The sequence below is a fragment of the Vicia villosa genome, linkage group LG2 (genome assembly GCF_029867415.1).
Source record: "Vicia villosa cultivar HV-30 ecotype Madison, WI linkage group LG2, Vvil1.0, whole genome shotgun sequence".
In the NCBI taxonomy this organism is placed as follows: domain Eukaryota; kingdom Viridiplantae; phylum Streptophyta; class Magnoliopsida; order Fabales; family Fabaceae; genus Vicia; species Vicia villosa.
In genome coordinates, this window is record NC_081181.1 from 185,498,003 (window position 1) to 185,515,158 (window position 17,156).

General features: G+C 32.8%; 1 long non-coding RNA gene and 1 pseudogene across 2 annotated transcripts; both read left to right on the plus strand.

The window, feature by feature from the left end:
- The first annotated feature begins 6,124 nt into the window (after window positions 1-6,124).
- On the plus strand, window positions 6,125-10,207 carry LOC131647653 (uncharacterized). Of its 2 annotated transcripts, none has more exons than XR_009297893.1 (7): window positions 6,125-6,619; window positions 6,706-6,834; window positions 7,859-7,914; window positions 8,105-8,175; window positions 8,565-8,651; window positions 9,482-9,600; window positions 9,861-10,207. It is a non-coding gene; the product is annotated as an uncharacterized LOC131647653 (long non-coding RNA). The 2 variants fall into 2 exon arrangements; XR_009297894.1 differs by having other exon boundaries at window positions 9,531-9,600.
- Window positions 10,208-14,388: 4,181 nt separating this feature from the next.
- Window positions 14,389-16,032, plus strand: LOC131650854 (protein FAR1-RELATED SEQUENCE 5-like; annotated as a pseudogene).
- The last annotated feature ends 1,124 nt before the right edge of the window (window positions 16,033-17,156 follow it).

Here is a 17,156-nt window from a genome sequence, read left to right on the forward strand (position 1 = left end):
TGCACATGCCCGCAAAAGCCCGCGTTGAAAACGGGGCGGGGCGGGGCGGTCACATTAGAGGGTGAGGGCTTAAAACCTTGGCCCGCCCCGCACTAAAATGCGGGTAAAACGGACATGCCCAACGGGCCGGGCCCGTTTTGCCACCCCTAACTGTTAGTGATGTTCGTAAACGATAAACCCATGGGTATATATATATATATATATATATATATATATATATATATATATATATATATATATATATATATATATATATATATATATATATATATATAAAAAAGAAAAATAATTTATGAGTTCCGTTTGTATAGGGTTCCGTGAATATATGGTCCCGTTGTTACTTAAGCAAATTAACATATAACTTCCGTAGATATAGATATTATAGGTATAGTCTTATTTTATTTTTTTGCAACAAAATTAACTTCAATGTTTTTTATTATTTAATTTTTTAATTTAATTCTCCTACTATTTCTTTTATGTTTTCACTATAATTTATTTTTCATTTTTTTACTATTAGAAAAATAATCCAGCAAACGTATTTTTAGTCTCCCAATTATTATTTGTTACTACAATAAAAAATCCTCAACCTCCAAAAATTGAGTTTCCATTTGCGTCTTTCACTTGTTCAATGTCTTTTGATAAGGTTGTTTGAAAAGCAAATAGGAAGGAGAGAGGGTAATTAATGTATTGTTCATGGTGTTTTTAAGGATGTTGTTATGAAGATGTTGACTATTAGTTTTGCACTTGATGGCTCAAACCTGTGTTATTTTTCGTTTATTTGCATAGAAATCAATCATGTTTATCTAGAGTATGATATATAAGTATCATATTAAAAAATAAAGAGAAAAAAGTAGTTTGATTTGTGTATATGATGTGCCAGATATAACTTCGTTGACCATTTGGAAGATTTAACTCATTGTTTATATTAGGGATGTGATGCCGTGTACGTTTAACTGATTCATGCAAAATGGCGGAAGATTTGTTTAGCTGGAAATAATGAGTTAATTAAACGTGCGGAAGAAAAGCCATAAAAAATACTGACTTATTCATTTTAATTTATGGTTTTATTTGACTATGTCATGAAGAATAAATTTGCACAAAATAAAATCAATTTAATTTTGTTTGAAGTAAAATTTCTTTTCGTGAGTGATGTTCCATCTATCTTTTTTGGATTTACTAGAAAGTTTAAAGGATATTCTATAATTCTTCTTTTGTACTTAAAGAAAAATATGATTTCTTACGAGAAAATGAACTTCAAATAGATGATGTGTTGTACTCTAGTCAATTTCTTACATAAGTGAATATTAATTCCAGGCTTAAATGCACATTTGGTTTCTGTAAGTTAGCGAGTTTTTTATTTTTGTTTCTGTAAGTTTTTTTTGTTGGTATGAGTTCATATATCTTACTTTTTGCTTGCGGTTTAATCCCTAAAACCAAAATTCGCTGGAAAATCTGCAGGATTTCCTGTGAATTTTCCTGCAGATTTTGATTTTAGGGACTAAAACAAACGCGAAAGTGAAATATAGACGAAAATAAAAAAACTCGCTAACTTACAGGGACAAAGGTGCATTTAAACCTTAATTTCACAAGTGGACACTAGTGCAGAAAGTACTTTTTACATCGGACGAAAAGTACTTTTTACATCGGTCCTGGGCTCGATGTAAAGCCAGGCGATGTAATAAGTCTGAGATATTTTACATCGGGCCAAGGCCCGATGTGAAAATTATCATACCACATAGGTTGAGTTCATATGTCTGATGTGCAAAATAATGCAATTTTTTATAAAAAAATATATACGCCACATTTTATGTTAGTGTTTTTATTGGCTGATTGACATCTATGTTTGGTTAAAACATAATAGCAGTAAAACATAATACAAGTGTAATCTTGCAAATATAAAAAGAACAAAATAGGTACAAGCAAGATGTTATATGGAATGTCATGACATCAACTCCTGACATCGCGCCTGCAGAACTGGATGGAAGATTCAGTTTGTTCTCAACAGATACAGGATATTCGTGGAATATTTTGTAATCCTATGTGACGCAAATTTAAAGGTCTAAAGAATATTTGAAGAATCAGATCAGAAGATTGAAGATTCAGGGAGAATCAGATCAGAAGATTGAAGATTCAGAAGTTTCTAATTTAGGAGATAAATTAGGAAACTCATGATTAAAAATACCTTGATTGTTGCAGAAGATTTCTGGAGATTTGTAACAGCAAGGAGTGCTACGATTTGTAAGCCCAAGTCCAATTGGGAATAGGTTATAAATAGAAATCTTTGTAACCTAGTTTTATAGAGAAAACCTCGTTTAGAAAAGATGTAGTCATTAGGGTTTCTATAGTTAGACCATCCAGGTTGTGGGATGGCTGCATTGTCCTTCTCGAAACCTGTAGGTAAGAGAAGTGATTGTTCTCACTCGAAACCTATAGGTAAGAGTTGAGTATTGTATTCTTGATTGAAGCTGTGAAGCAAGATCAAGTTATTGTCCATTGTTAATTGTGTAAATAGCTGTTGCAGGGTTGTAACAGTTAGGTATCACTAGGGAGTGAGCAGAGGTTCTCTTGTCTTGAATGGATGTCTGAGATAAAGGTTGCATTGGGTAGTGACTAGGTAAACCAGAGGTTGTTTATATGTAAACTTGAGGTTGTTTACATAAAATAATACTACTGATAGTGAAATCTTCTTCCTGGCTTGGTAGCCCCCAGAGTAGGTAGTTAGACCGAACTGGGTTAACAATTAACGGTGTTATTTATCTTCTGCATTGTTTTGTTTGTTTAGTCATGGATATTATGACATCGTGTATAACACTGGGTTCAGAAGTGTTAGCTGTTCCTTTACAGAACCATATAAACTTTACAATCTGGTTATGTTGACTGAGCATATGTGATCCTAGGTCTCATTGACTCCTTCTTAGGAGTAATTAAAAATTGGGGGATCTTTCTGTTCTGCCTCTACTACATTAATAACAGATTAAATAACTTGACATCGTGAAAGACATCCGAGTCTGTCATACGAGAATTTCACATCGGTTTTCATCTTGGCCTGATGTAATAGATAGTGTTTACATCAGTTTGTACATCGGTTTTCAACTCAGTCCGATGTAATAGAGCGTTTTTTACATCGGTTTTCTCAAAGCCCAATGTAAAAAGTTTTCTGTTTTTTAGCATATAATGGTTGTTTTTCCTATTTTTCCATTTCAACCTGTAATTTTTTTTGTACCTAATTTTCCATATAAGATTCAAATACCACACATACCAAAGAGGTCACTATTTTACACATTTTTACCCGCAGCTCACAGACCACATTTAATTGTACTTAATAGCTAAGATATATATATATATATATATATATATATATATATATATATATATATATGTATTCATCAAAATATACAAAAGTATTAATCTAGGATACACAAGTGTACAAAATGATAAAAAAGGTTTACACACGGTTTACTACTACAAAATAATAACATAACAAATATCCAACCATTTAAGTCCTTTCGGCGCACTTGAAAAACCAACACGCATCCACGAGAAACATAAAGTTATTCTTTATATAACTCAAAGAAACATTTTACCCAACGGAGTTGCAAATCATACAAATCTTCTTGTGTCAATTCTGTAGGATCATTAAATACCTACAATACGTAAATAACAATATAGAGTTATTCTTTGAAAATTCACATTAATTTGCAAAACTCAAAGTAAATAACAAATTAAAGTTATTTTATTACCTGCATCCAAGATTCAATTATATTGGCAGAGACAATATCCAACATATTTTTGATCACATAGTATCCACAATCATTGGAGTTATGTTGTTTCCTTATCTACAAATGAAAGACATAATTAGTGAATAATTATCATAAAATTAAATATAGAATTATAATTTACATCACACTTACATTGGGCCTAAGCCATGTAATAGCCTTTTTTCTATTGCCATTTGCAAATTGATGAACCTCAAAAGCACTAATTCAAAAAAAAAAATCCATATAAAGCCACATAAAATATGAAATTACTTTTGTAACAATTTATGTATATATATATATATATGATATATACTATATTATAACAAAATTCACATAAAAGGTAAACTTACATTGAAATAATTTTCTTCGTGGCTTTATCAATATCCCTATGAAGTGAACAAAAGAAGAGCACAGTATTGTCTCTTGGACACATGACTATTAATTGCCAGTGTTGTCTGTACATGTGTATGGAAATACAAAAGTCACATAAAATATCTATGTTATCAAAATTAAAAAATAGAAAACAGAATTTTATAAAAACTTACCTATGAATAAGTGGTAGTAAGTGTCAAACTCAGTTTTACAACATTAACTTATCTTGTACGTATTGTTTAACAACTCCTATAGATTTCGACACATCATCATAATACATACACATAGCAGGGTCCATAAATCCATACACTTCTGATGTGGAATTATCAATACATACACGATGAATATACCTAAATAATTTTAAAATAAACATTAGATTCGAAGTGATGGAAGATATAACCTATTAATAGATATTGAAAGTAATAAAAAAAGAAAATATACTTACATGCACCAAACTTGCAGAGTAGACACGTCAAGACAATGAAAACGCATCAACAACTCTCTGATACACTTAGCTGACATATAAAAATTAGTGGCAGATTTACAATGACTTAAATCCATTTCCAAGTGTTGGTCAGCCATTTTCACAACCATGAGTAACAATCTCTGAACATTGTCAACTTCCACATCTTTTGTGCTTCCTTTTGCAGCTGAACAACTTCCTTTTCCGCTTCCTTCAACTACTTCCATTTTTCAAGGCATTTAGTATTATCTGTGCTTTGCGAAAAACCCATAGACTTAAGTGTCTCCATAAAAGATTGTTCCAATGCCTTACTCTCTTCAACCATCTTTTGATCAAAATCAGCTCTAAGTCTTGCTTCCAATTTTGATGAAAGTTGTTCAAGTTGTTCATTTACATATATATGTTGTCCTTGACGTGAAGACAACCTTCCAAAGTAAGTGCTTTATTTATGGTGCTTTCCAACACCACGAACACGACCGCCATGCTCAGATGTTCCAATGGTTGCTGTTAAGATATCGTTATGTCCATGTGGAATAAAGACCCCTTTTTCAGCTTCTTCAACTAAAGAATCCTACAAAATGCAAAAACCACAACTAAATTCAATAGTTATTAAATAATCACAAATATAATGATACTTGAAGTAATTTCCAAGTTTTACTGACAATTTTCTCCGTAACAGCTTGTGTAGACTTTGATGTGTATTCTCCTCCTTTCTTTTGTCGTGCTCTATTCCATAACTCATGGTGTGACGGTGGAGATGGACTACCATTATCATCTAATGTAGAATCATCTCTTGATTATATCCTTTCATTTTTAATTATCTCCTCGAGCAAGCAATATCCTCCACGAGATAATACATGTGGGTATACATTCCTAGCCATATTTTCCCTACCCTTTCGACTTTTTTCCTATTAATTATAAAATCAAACAGTTATCACTAAACATAATAAAAATGTTATTAAAAAAAACTCAAATATAACTCCTACTAACCTTAAATGCGGGTGTATCTCGAGACTTCAGAAATTCTTCTCATACTTCTTTTTTAATAAAATTATACCTGACACGTGCAGGAGCGAGATCTTTTTTGGGATTATTAACACTACAAGAAAATTAGTATTTTACGACACAAAAATTGCGACAGTTACTTGATAACTGTCGTAATTGGCAAATAGAGACAGTGGTTACGACGGTTGACACCAACCGTCCCTAAAATTCATGTCACGACGGTCAAATTAACAGTCCTAATATTGTTGTTACGACAGTAAAACAACCGTCGGCCCCCTTAACCTCTCATCACCCAATTTTCTCACCAAAAGCTATGTCACGACGGTATAATTAACCGCCCTAAAATTCATTTCACGACGGTAAAACACCCGTCGCGCCCAAATAAAAATGAGTTTTTTAATTTCATGTTATAACCTATTAAAAAAACATGTTTTTTATTTACATTTTAATAAGTAAAAAAATTATTTTTTAATATTGTTCTGTCCAGCTCATACGTTTTCCTTCTCACCCTCACCCTCACCCTCACCCTCACGAACTCTGAGTTGGAAATCTCCCCCAACCTCACAAACTGAGAACTCTAACTCACCCTCTAATCTCATGAAATCAAAAGTCACGAACCGAGTACTCAAACTTACCCCCTCGCCGTCATAATCTCAAACTGTGTCGATTACATCTCCGACGATTTCACGCCTTCGATTTCACCGTTGTCAATTTCACCCTCACCTTATCATTCTCCACTCTTCTCTGAAAATCGAGGGTTAGGGTTTCAACTATGACTTCGATTTTCAAAACCTTCTCGCGAAACCCTTATTTGTGAGAACCATTGACCTACTTTTCAAAAACCCCAGATATTGATGATTACCTCGCGTCGGAGGAAACTTCGAGGAGCCTTTGCCTTTTCTTTCTCTTTCTTTTTTTTCTTCATTTTCTCTTTTCTATTTCAATGATTTTAAACGGTGATTGAATTTTGTAGGAAAAAGCTGCTCTAGCTCATTATCGATATGTTGAGACTCATAAATCTGTTTGTATTCTTTTCTTACGACTTTTTCTTCTTTATTTTAGATTAATCATGGTTTCTTTAATTTTAATTTCAATTTCATGTTGCAGGTTTGACATATGGAAACAACAACAAAGATAATTCAAATAGGGCTCTGTTGTTGCATTTAATTTCTCTTTCATTGAAGGGTTTCTAGTTTTCTCTTTCTCTGAACGCCTCTGCTGTGGTCTTCATCTCAGGTATGTTCCTCATCATTGCTTTTGAACCCATGCATTGAACTATTTATTCATAAATATTTTCAATGTTTTACTAGAGAATTGGTTTTTGTACACACAAGTTTAGAGATTGAAGTGAATATTGTTTTTAGGGTATTTAGGGTCTGTCTTTTGAAGGTATTATTGGATTAGAAATGGAAAAAATATTAGTTTTGTTTGTGTTTGTTAATTTTAATAAGTTTCGGATGTGTTTGTTAATTTAATATAGAAAATGGAAGAAACATTTTTTACGGGAATTTCTGTTTGTGCGTTAATCAACCTTTAAAAACTCTTTGTTGATGGAGTTTCTTGTTTATATACAAGCTATGCATTTTCCTAATTCGATATGCCATAATGTAACTTTTGAATTGTTTCAAGATGGAAAGACTTTGCTTACTGAGTTGGAAGTTTTTGAACATCAAGTTGGACATCATTTTGTATCTCATGTTTGGCTTTCTCTCTGCAACACTCTCAAATCGATCCAAAATCTAACCGTCGATGATTCATCTGACGATTGACGATATTAAATACCTTGTGTTTGCCGGTGGTGGTAGAGAAATTCAGAGTTGTACCAAGTTAGTCTATAAATGAACAAATCTGGTTATAGAACTTTCAATTCAAATGTTCCACATATATAACATTTAGTACCGGTAATGGAAGATAGCAGGTGCATGGTCTCAACTATTTGGATGCAAGTTTATATTCACACCTCTAACTTACGTACCTAATAATGTCTAGTGAAATCAGTAGAAGGACTAGAGATTTACACTCCTCAAACCCATACTGTGAGTTTGATCGTAATTCTCAACCTAGATATTTTTTCTTTTTTATCAATACATTGAAATCAGTAGTTGGGGTTTACGGTACTCACAATCCACCAACCTCTTGTGCCGGATGCTAGTGGTAATGCCATATGGAGTGGATGGCTTACAATTTTCATTCTATGCTATTCCCTTATTTCATCTAGATGGAATAATAATGCTTTTTCAAGCCATGACATTTAATGTAGGTGAAGAATGGAGGAAAAAGCCAACTAGGAAGACTACTGACTGAGTTTTTCAGAATGTAAGGAATCAAACTTAAATAGAAACTGTGTTTTGAAGATTTGCATATTGCTGTTTTACTTGTTTACAAGCAAGGAATCTATTTCGCATAGTTGGATTTAACATTTCACCGTAGTTGATAAGATGTTCTTTGGAATAATGAATAAATTTGAATATATCTTCTAATAGTCATTTGTTTCTCTATTATATAGATAGCAACAAGTTTATTCATGGTCCCCGTTTTGATCCTCCGTCAAAAGAAAACGTCAAACAAATGATGCAGGTACTTTGTTGTTTCATACTGAGACCAAACTATAAACTTGTTTATAAATAAAACTGGATTTTTTATACTGTTAAAATGAATCTATGGGCTTGCTTTATATGAGAGTTTTGGTTCATTTGAGTGATGAATACAAAGTATGTAGTTTTCTCTCTTGAGAAACTACGTGCACACAAAAGTAAAAGTGATGCGGAATCAACATTTAGAATTATTATTCCTATAATAAAATTGTAAAGTTTGTAACAACATACCCAATAGTTATGTGACAGGATGTCACCATGCCTAAAAATTGTTATTTCTATTGTAGGTATTAAAGGGTTTTCATTGAAAACAATTGTCTTTTTGGATACCTTAATGCTATAACCCTTAATGCATTGATTGCTCCATTGTAGGTATTAAATTTTTATGTTCAAGGAACTCTATCATACTGCATTCACGTCTCTGATGCATTTGTGAGCCTTAGAGAATAGAGACAAGAGGTAAGTGACATTTCTTATAAAGTGGCTGAGCCTTGTGCTACTACCACTGGCTAACCTTTGCTACCCCATTTATTAACATTTTTTAAATTAGTTAGAATGTTTTTTATATTTACAATTACATACTCTAATAATATATAATAATATATATTTAGCTACCCCAAACAGGCTTATTTTCAAAAAGTGGTAGAATTAGGAAGGAATGTTGAAAATTTATTATGTGATTGATAAATTTATGTTTTGCCAACAATAAAAATATTAAGACAAGGCTCTAAAACAAAAAAATACGACTAATTTATTTTTCTTTATAGTTGCCCTCTTGGTAGATTTTATGCTAGATCGACCATTGCTCAGCCATGGCTACGACATTGGTGAGCTCTGTCGGTGGTCCTCTAATGTATATTTTTTCCTTTTATTTATCGATTTATGTGTTTATGATTCGCAATTTGTATTGATTTTGGTTTTTGAATTTGAATGATTATGCCTTTTTTAGATGTGAAGTAGTTAGGTTATTTTAATTGCTTCACTATTATTGGTTAGTAATGAAGAAAAACTTTAGTTATAGCAGCAATAGGTTTGATTTCCATTACGTTTTAGTAGTTAAATTATATATTTGTAGGAGTCAATTTCAATCCAATAGTTTTAATAACATAAATTCATTGTAGTATTGAAAGTATATATTCTAAATCATGGGGGTTTATGCCAAAATGTGAAATTTTTTGTTGTTATTGTGGTCATCCTTTTTTTTTTTGGGCGTGTTCATGTTTATGCGATGATTCTCTCTTATGTTTCTTGGTTGAATTAGTATTTTTATGTGTGAAGTGTTGGAATAGGAATGTTGAAGATTAAACATGTGTGTGCTTGTATGGATGTGCTAAACAGAGAGAGGTTGTATGAAGATGAGGAGTTTGTTCAGCACCAAGGGTAACTTCCAGCACTACTTGTATCAAAGGTATTATTATTCTGCTAATTACTTGATCTGTCATCTTTTGTTTAAAATTTTGCGATGTAGATGATATTTGAGATATAATAAGTATTGGGTTACATCCTTTTTTATTAGCCCAACTCCTAAGCCAACCACTAGAAGCCATAAAATTTTTCGTAGCCATAAAATTTTTCGTATCCATAAATTATCATTGTTGGATTTGGAGCTTGAAGGTGGTCTCTTGGTTATTGTTTTGGTATCTGATTTTGATATCTTCTTAAGCTTAGGTCCTTTATTACTTGGGGGAGCTGAATTCCAGTTGATAAAGAATCAAAATCTAATCGTTGTTCTTCGCTCATAGCTGCATCAATCTTGCCGTCATATTTCGCTTTCAGCCACACCAGTATTGTCGTTTTTGTCAGCAACCGGGGCTCACCAATCTAGCAATCGTCCTTAAATTCTAACGTCACCAATCTCGCTGTTGTTCGTAGATTCTGGATTCTCACCAATCTCCTTGTAGCTATTGTAATCTTAATGTTTTTAGTTGACAAGTTAGGTAGAAGAAAATTATTTCTATGAAGATGCATTAGAAATTTTATAGCTACAATTGTTTCAAGTTAATTCTGAATTCTGATGTATTCCGTAGTTAAAATATGTTTGATATTGAAAAATGTCTCTGTCTTTAGTTATTGAAATATGGAGATCACATATATTTCAATTTGAATGTACTAGTTAACATTTAATAATTTTTTTTTTTAAATTAATATATTTAGCGGGGGTTACAAACCTCCTGAATTTGTTTTAAAATTAAATGTAATATAAATAACGACAGTTTATAACCGTCGCAACTAGAATAGAAAAAAGAATTCATATAGAAATTCACGACGGTTTTTAACCGCCGTAACTTTCAATTTATGACAGTTCTTTACCTGTCGCGAATGATAACGACGGTTGGAGTGGCGGTTTTTGCAACCGTCGCAATACACCCTGGCGACACACATTTCTGCGACTGTACAATAACCGTCGTAGATTGCAATTTGCGTCGGTTTTAACCGTCGTAATCTGCTAAAATAGCCGTCGTAATCTACTAATTTTCTTGTGGTGTAACATATTCGTCTGTGAGTTGTGTCTTAAAACCTCTCCATCTCTCTCCGACATATTTAATCCATTCCTTCTTCGACGGATCCTTGATTTTATCATCCTTGTCTTTAACACACCAATCTGGAATAGTGAAATGAGCCTACACATACACTATATGGCATATGTTGTTAGTATATATGTGATTATAAAATATAATAAAGTGTTGAATTTAAAATACCTGAACATCAACCCATATAGCGTCTTTTATCCCATTATCTATGTCTTTCCACTCATCTTTCAAAATACAACATCTCTGCAGAGCAAGAGATGCTATGTAACTCTTAAATTTTGCAGCATTTTTACCAACACCAGTACATTCATAGGTTCTTCGATTAAACTCGACCTTTATCTTTTCACCCATTTGATGAACTTTGTCAATTTGTATCATCAAAGTTGGACCTCTAACTCTTTTTTATTAGGATTACCAGATGAAGAGGACTTGTCTGTTGAATCAGCCATGTATCTGTTTAAACAAAATAAAAATAATTAGAAATCAAATTAAACACAAGATAAAAACAATTAGACATAAAATTAAGCACAAGATAAAAACGATTAGACATATAATTAGGCACCAAATAAAAACAATTAGAAATCAAAGAAATGTCGAATTAACTTATAAAAAACACCTTACTAGTTCTCTCATATCCCTTCTTCATGATCTATGTGAATAGCATGCACATCATCCTCTACATTTTCTTCAATGAAGGTAGGCACATTTCTTGAGAAAGGAGGAGTTTTGGAAATATCAAGATTCACATCTAGATTTTCATCAATATCATGCACCTTTCCTTGTAGAACAACTGACCACCTTTTATTAAAAGGATCTGTGACATAAAAAACTTGTTTTGCTTAAGATGCCATGATGAAAGATTCGTCCGCATAAGCTAACTTGCTAAGATCAACCAGTGTAACTCCAAATTCATCAATTCTTACACCATTAAAAAAAAGAGCCATAATTTACTAAGAGCTTAAATATTTTAAAGAAATGGATGAACAATAGAAACTATATATATTTTTATGAACATGACTCTTAATTAATTTTTGTTAATTGCAAAGATTATGAGAACAATTATGTTGCTATGATGTATGTTTAAGTGTTCCATTATTAAAAAATCAAATTAGTTTCAAACTAGCTATAAGAATTTTCAATAATTTATCCTAGAGAGCAAATAAGCTGAAGCTGTTTTCATAAACTCTTACAAATAATATCATCTCCCAACCAATTCATTCCAAACAGACCCACATCCCATCGGTATTTGCTTCTTAAGTCTTATATTTCATTTAATTTATAATATCCAGCAACAATAAAGTTTAAAATTAATTAGAGTGTAGTAGTAGTTAAATAGAAAGCTTACAGAAAACGATCCCAAGAGTCTATCACGCGTCAAAACTTCAGCAGTCTTCACCCATATCTGTAAGAAAAATATTTAGACTCAATAGCAAAAGTAAAGTTAATTTAGACTAGGAACTTGTTCTCTCTCACTCGAACATTTCACTGAAAAACAGAAATTGATGTTACATGATATAAAACATAAGAAAAAGAGAAAATTGATGTTATATGATATAAATACCACTCTGTTGATTAGGGAGTGTTCTAATACTTCCTAAATGATTTGAAACACTCTTGGTCAATTCATCATGACCTTTATAGTTCTTCCATATGATTTAAGGAGTTTTACAAAATTTAGAGATGTTTAAAAATATTTTTAGGTGAGTGTGTGAGTTGCCTTAGTAATTATAGGTTTACCATTTTTGCTTTACAATCCATTGATCATTGAGACACGAACCATGCGAGCTTTCACACTTTCTATGTATCACAATCTTTGAGGTTTAAAGCTATCTTGCTTGATTCATTATTGATTATTCTATACTTCATTTGGGACTTGATTCTCTTGACTGATGTGACTTGATAAAGCTTATTTGATATAAACCATTATCGGGACTAGCAAAATAGGTGATCATGAAGGACTTCACCAAACTCTGCTTGAACTTAGGTGTTGCCCTTATTTACCTTGACTTTAAATCTTTATTTCACAGAAGCATCTCGGTAGAACATCTTAATCACTACTTCTTGTTGACAGGTGGAGACTTCAAATTATGCCATTAAACGATTCTAATCAGCAAACTTAATTTAGATATTCTTATGGGCATTTGCTCCACTCATAGAAATTGCAACGAACCTTACTTTTAGTTCCTAAAACAAACCACCTCAAAGAGAATGATTTAATCCTAAAAAATATTCTCTTTTTGAGTTAATGATCATTAACCGTGAGTCTATTTGCGGAAACACCACACGAGAATTAAACTCATCAATTCTTTATTAAATATTTCACGAATTATTTGCCATCCCGCCCCATGTCAGCTATCTGACAACACTGAGGAAGAACATCCCGAGTTTGGTCCAACTGAGCCGGATGAGTCTGCAAAATCTCCTCGTGGGTTGGTCTAGGCGGTGTTCCAAGTGCGGTGTGAGTCATGTATGGGAGTGACACTTTATAGTACCTGGTGATATACTCATCGACGCAGCTCCAGTCTACCTCTGATCTGGTCGCTTGAGCCTCATCAGAAACCATCAGATGCTCCTAGTCTGCAAAGACATCATCTAGTTGCCGACGAGTCATGGTGATAGGAGCGCAATTAGAAGGGTGGCGGGGTATTGTCTGCTGGTAGCCAAACTAACGCATGACGCGCTCTGGAAGATAACAAATAATAATGGTCGAACTTCCAGCCAACCATCCAAAATATAGGGCGATGTCATCCCACCGAACCGTTTCACGGTGATCATCATAGAAATAATATCGGACGTCCTCAGCGGCCATGGGGTAAAGACAACGCCTGTAAGGATCCGACACCTAGTTCCCTTTAAGGGGGAAGGCTCTAGCACGCGACATAGCCTCAGTGTAACCCGACACCTCTTCCTAGCCAATAATCCCAGGGAAGTGTCGTAGTATCCAACCTTGAAAAAAATATGGTCATCAAACATATATAATAAACTTTGAGAAAATGTAGATGGATATAAGATTGTTACCATTAAGAGGGTATAGCAGCCAGCCATAGTCCTTGCCTTCTACAGGCATCCCTCTCTGAGTCTGTGGTAGGTGTACGCCAGTGTAGCCGCTCCCCAGTTGTACTCATGAACACATGCGGTATCCAATAAGTATGTCAGGTAAACGACGTCTGTATACGTCGAGCTCGTATCCACAAAGAGCTAAGTTCCTATCAAATATAGGAAATAACATCTCAGCACCCGCTCTCTGTCTATATCCGCCTCTGCCTCATCACAACCAACCTCATGTGCTACATGAAGCTTGGCATCATATATCCGCTACAAGCAATGAAACCTCATATGCATCCCACGGATCCTCTCCACTTCCTCAAGTGCATCAGTAGGATCATCCCCTAGCTCCTCAATCAGCATCTCCATTGCTTCCTCCTTCGTCAGTCTACCGTGACCAAGGAGGGTACCCCTAATAGGTAAATGCAGGAGGCATGCAATGTCGTCTAGAGTAACGGTAATCTCACCGTGAGGAATGGATTATGAATATTTTGGTGATGTAATTTCTCTTGATTCAACATATTGCACAAATAGTTCACATAGACCACTTGTAGTATTCTCAGGGTTTAACCACCATCGTAAAGTTGTGATTTTTGGAGCTGCATTATTATATGAAGAAAATGCCACAAATAGTTTTTACTGATCAAGATCATGCAATGGCAAGAGCACTAATGGAGGTTATGCCTGGAGCTTATCATGGCTTATGTACTTGGCACTTGATGCAAAATTGCATGTATGAATATGAAAATGAAGACCAATTTAAAGAAGGTTGGAGAAATCTCCTTGTAAAATATGATGTGAAAGAAAATACTTGGTTGCAAAGAGTGTACACTATAAAAGAGAAGTGGGCATCATGTTACATGAAGAAAGTTTTTACATTAGGTATGAGAAGCACTCAACTTAGTGAAAGTGTGAATGCGGGTATTAAAGGATTTATGAATGTGAACTTGGATATAATCAAATTTTTTAAGCGCTTTGAGGATGTTGTGGAAGAAAAACGACATAGTGAATTAAAGTGTAAATATGAAGCGCGAAAAAAGATTTCAAGACTAAGGAACTCATATTTAAAAATCTTGCAACAAGTGTCTGAGATTTATACTCCTAGTATTTTTTATCAATTCCAACACGAGTATGAGTTGTTTGAAACATGCTCTGTGAAAAACATTGATATTCAACCACCCTTAATTGATTGTGTTATTACCATGGAAAGTAATTTGGGTGAGTGGCAAGTGTCATTTGATTTGAATAAGAATTCAATTTGTTTATCTTGTCATAAGTTTGAGAGTTTCGGCATACTTTGTTGTCATTGTTTAAGACTGTTTATTCACATGGATGTCAAATCAGTTCCAGAACATTATATCTTAAAAAGGTGGACAAAGATAGCTAGAAGTGAGACTTCAAGTAATGTTGAGGTTAACTATGTGGTGGAAGATGTTGACTTATCCCCAGCTCAACGCTACAAAGAGATTTGTCCTCGCCTTATTAGGATAGCCACTGAAGCATGTAGAAATCCTGAAGCATTCGGTTTTCTTTGCAAAATCACTAATGAATTGGATAGGCACATACTCAAGTTTCAAAATAATCCAATAAGTAGTTCTTAAGTGAATGAGTTTATTGGTGGAGTTAAAGAGTCTACTAGCAACCATGATGATTTGACCCAAGCAAAGGGATTCAAAAAGAGAGAAGGAAAAAGGAATTCAAAACGTCCAAAAGGCTGGGTAGAGCGCCAACCTCCAAAAAGAAAGAAAAATACTGGCTCTAAAGTTTCACAAGTTCAGGTATTATTTAATTATTTATTTCAATTGTTGTCTTTTGTCAATTAAGTAAATTCATAATTTATATTCTTTTATGTCATGCAGCATAATAAGGGGTGTGATTCACAACTTCATGGAAAAGAAAAAGACAATGAAATAGGTGATTCACAAACACAAGTTCAATATGAGGTGTCCAATGCAAGTGCATCTGTTTGGCTCAATAACTCTTACAACATACCATCCATGGTAAGTAAATCTCAATTTGAGTATGTAAACTTGTCAAAAAGTATTTAGTAATTGAGTGGTTTTATGTTTTGTGCAGGAAAATAATAACACAAGTCAATTTGGTACTATTAGTTTTACTATATTATTGATGGTAAATTTTAATTATACAAATTTTAATTTCTATCGAGGTGATTTTTTTCATATCTATATTTAAATTATTAACTTATATCCTTTTAATTATAGGAAAATCTTCATGGAAATGCTTCAGCATTGACCAATTCATAGAGAAGTGAAGAATTGCTTTCTATTGGTTTAATGAACTTCCTACTACATGTTAGTTTGTGTTTTATAATAGTAGTGTTTCCTGCTACATGTGGCAGTGTATTATTTTGTGAAAGATTTTTTAATTTGGGAAGAAATCTTTCAGAATTAATGAATTTATTATATTGTTTTTATTGACAATTCTTATATATGGAAGATGGGATTATGATTCTATCTTATTATAATAACTTTCTGCAACTTTTATTCGTTGATAAAAAAAGATTAGGATAATTTTCTACCATTTTAATTTTAAATTATAAACCCTCTTTTTAAAATTTTATGGCATGTTGATTTTCTACTGGTTTAATAAAGTTTCTGCTACATGATGGTTTGTGTTGTTACATTTTTTTGTAATCAGCAGCAACATTTATAAATCATGAGATTATGATTATTATTATCACAATTTTCATCTAACATTTTTGTAGATGAAAATAATTTTGTATTTACTGATGTAATATCATGTTTATGAGAAGAGAAGAAAACAATTGATCCTAAAACAGTTTTGTAATAAAAAGTATGTATGTATATATCAGTTTCTCTCTCTTCTAACTTTCTATGATAAATCATTTTCTCTCTCTTCTAACTGTTTTTTCTTTTCTTTTAATGTTTAACCATGAGATTAATCAAATGGTTTAAAATTGAACCGGAGGAAAAGCACGAGAGATAAGGCCGGAGAGGATCTTATTCCAATAAATAACTAAGTCTACATTATTATATTATATTTATTTACTATTTATAACAATATTGTGCGACCCGTGCGATACTACTTAATTATTTTCTTTAAACTAAAATATACATTTTTCGATGGGTCGATACTACTTAATTTGTATATATTTTATATAATTTTTTAACCATCACTATACTGTTTTATTTACTATTTATAACTATAATACTTGACCCGCGCGGATGCACACGTACCAGAATTTGTCTAATTAATTATTTCATTTAATTTTTCTACTAAATATACTTTTTTTACATGCCGTGACTACTTAATTTGTATATATTTTATATACATTTTAAAAATATCACTATACTATATTTGTTTTTGTTACTAATATTTATTTATATAATTAAAATAATATTTTCAA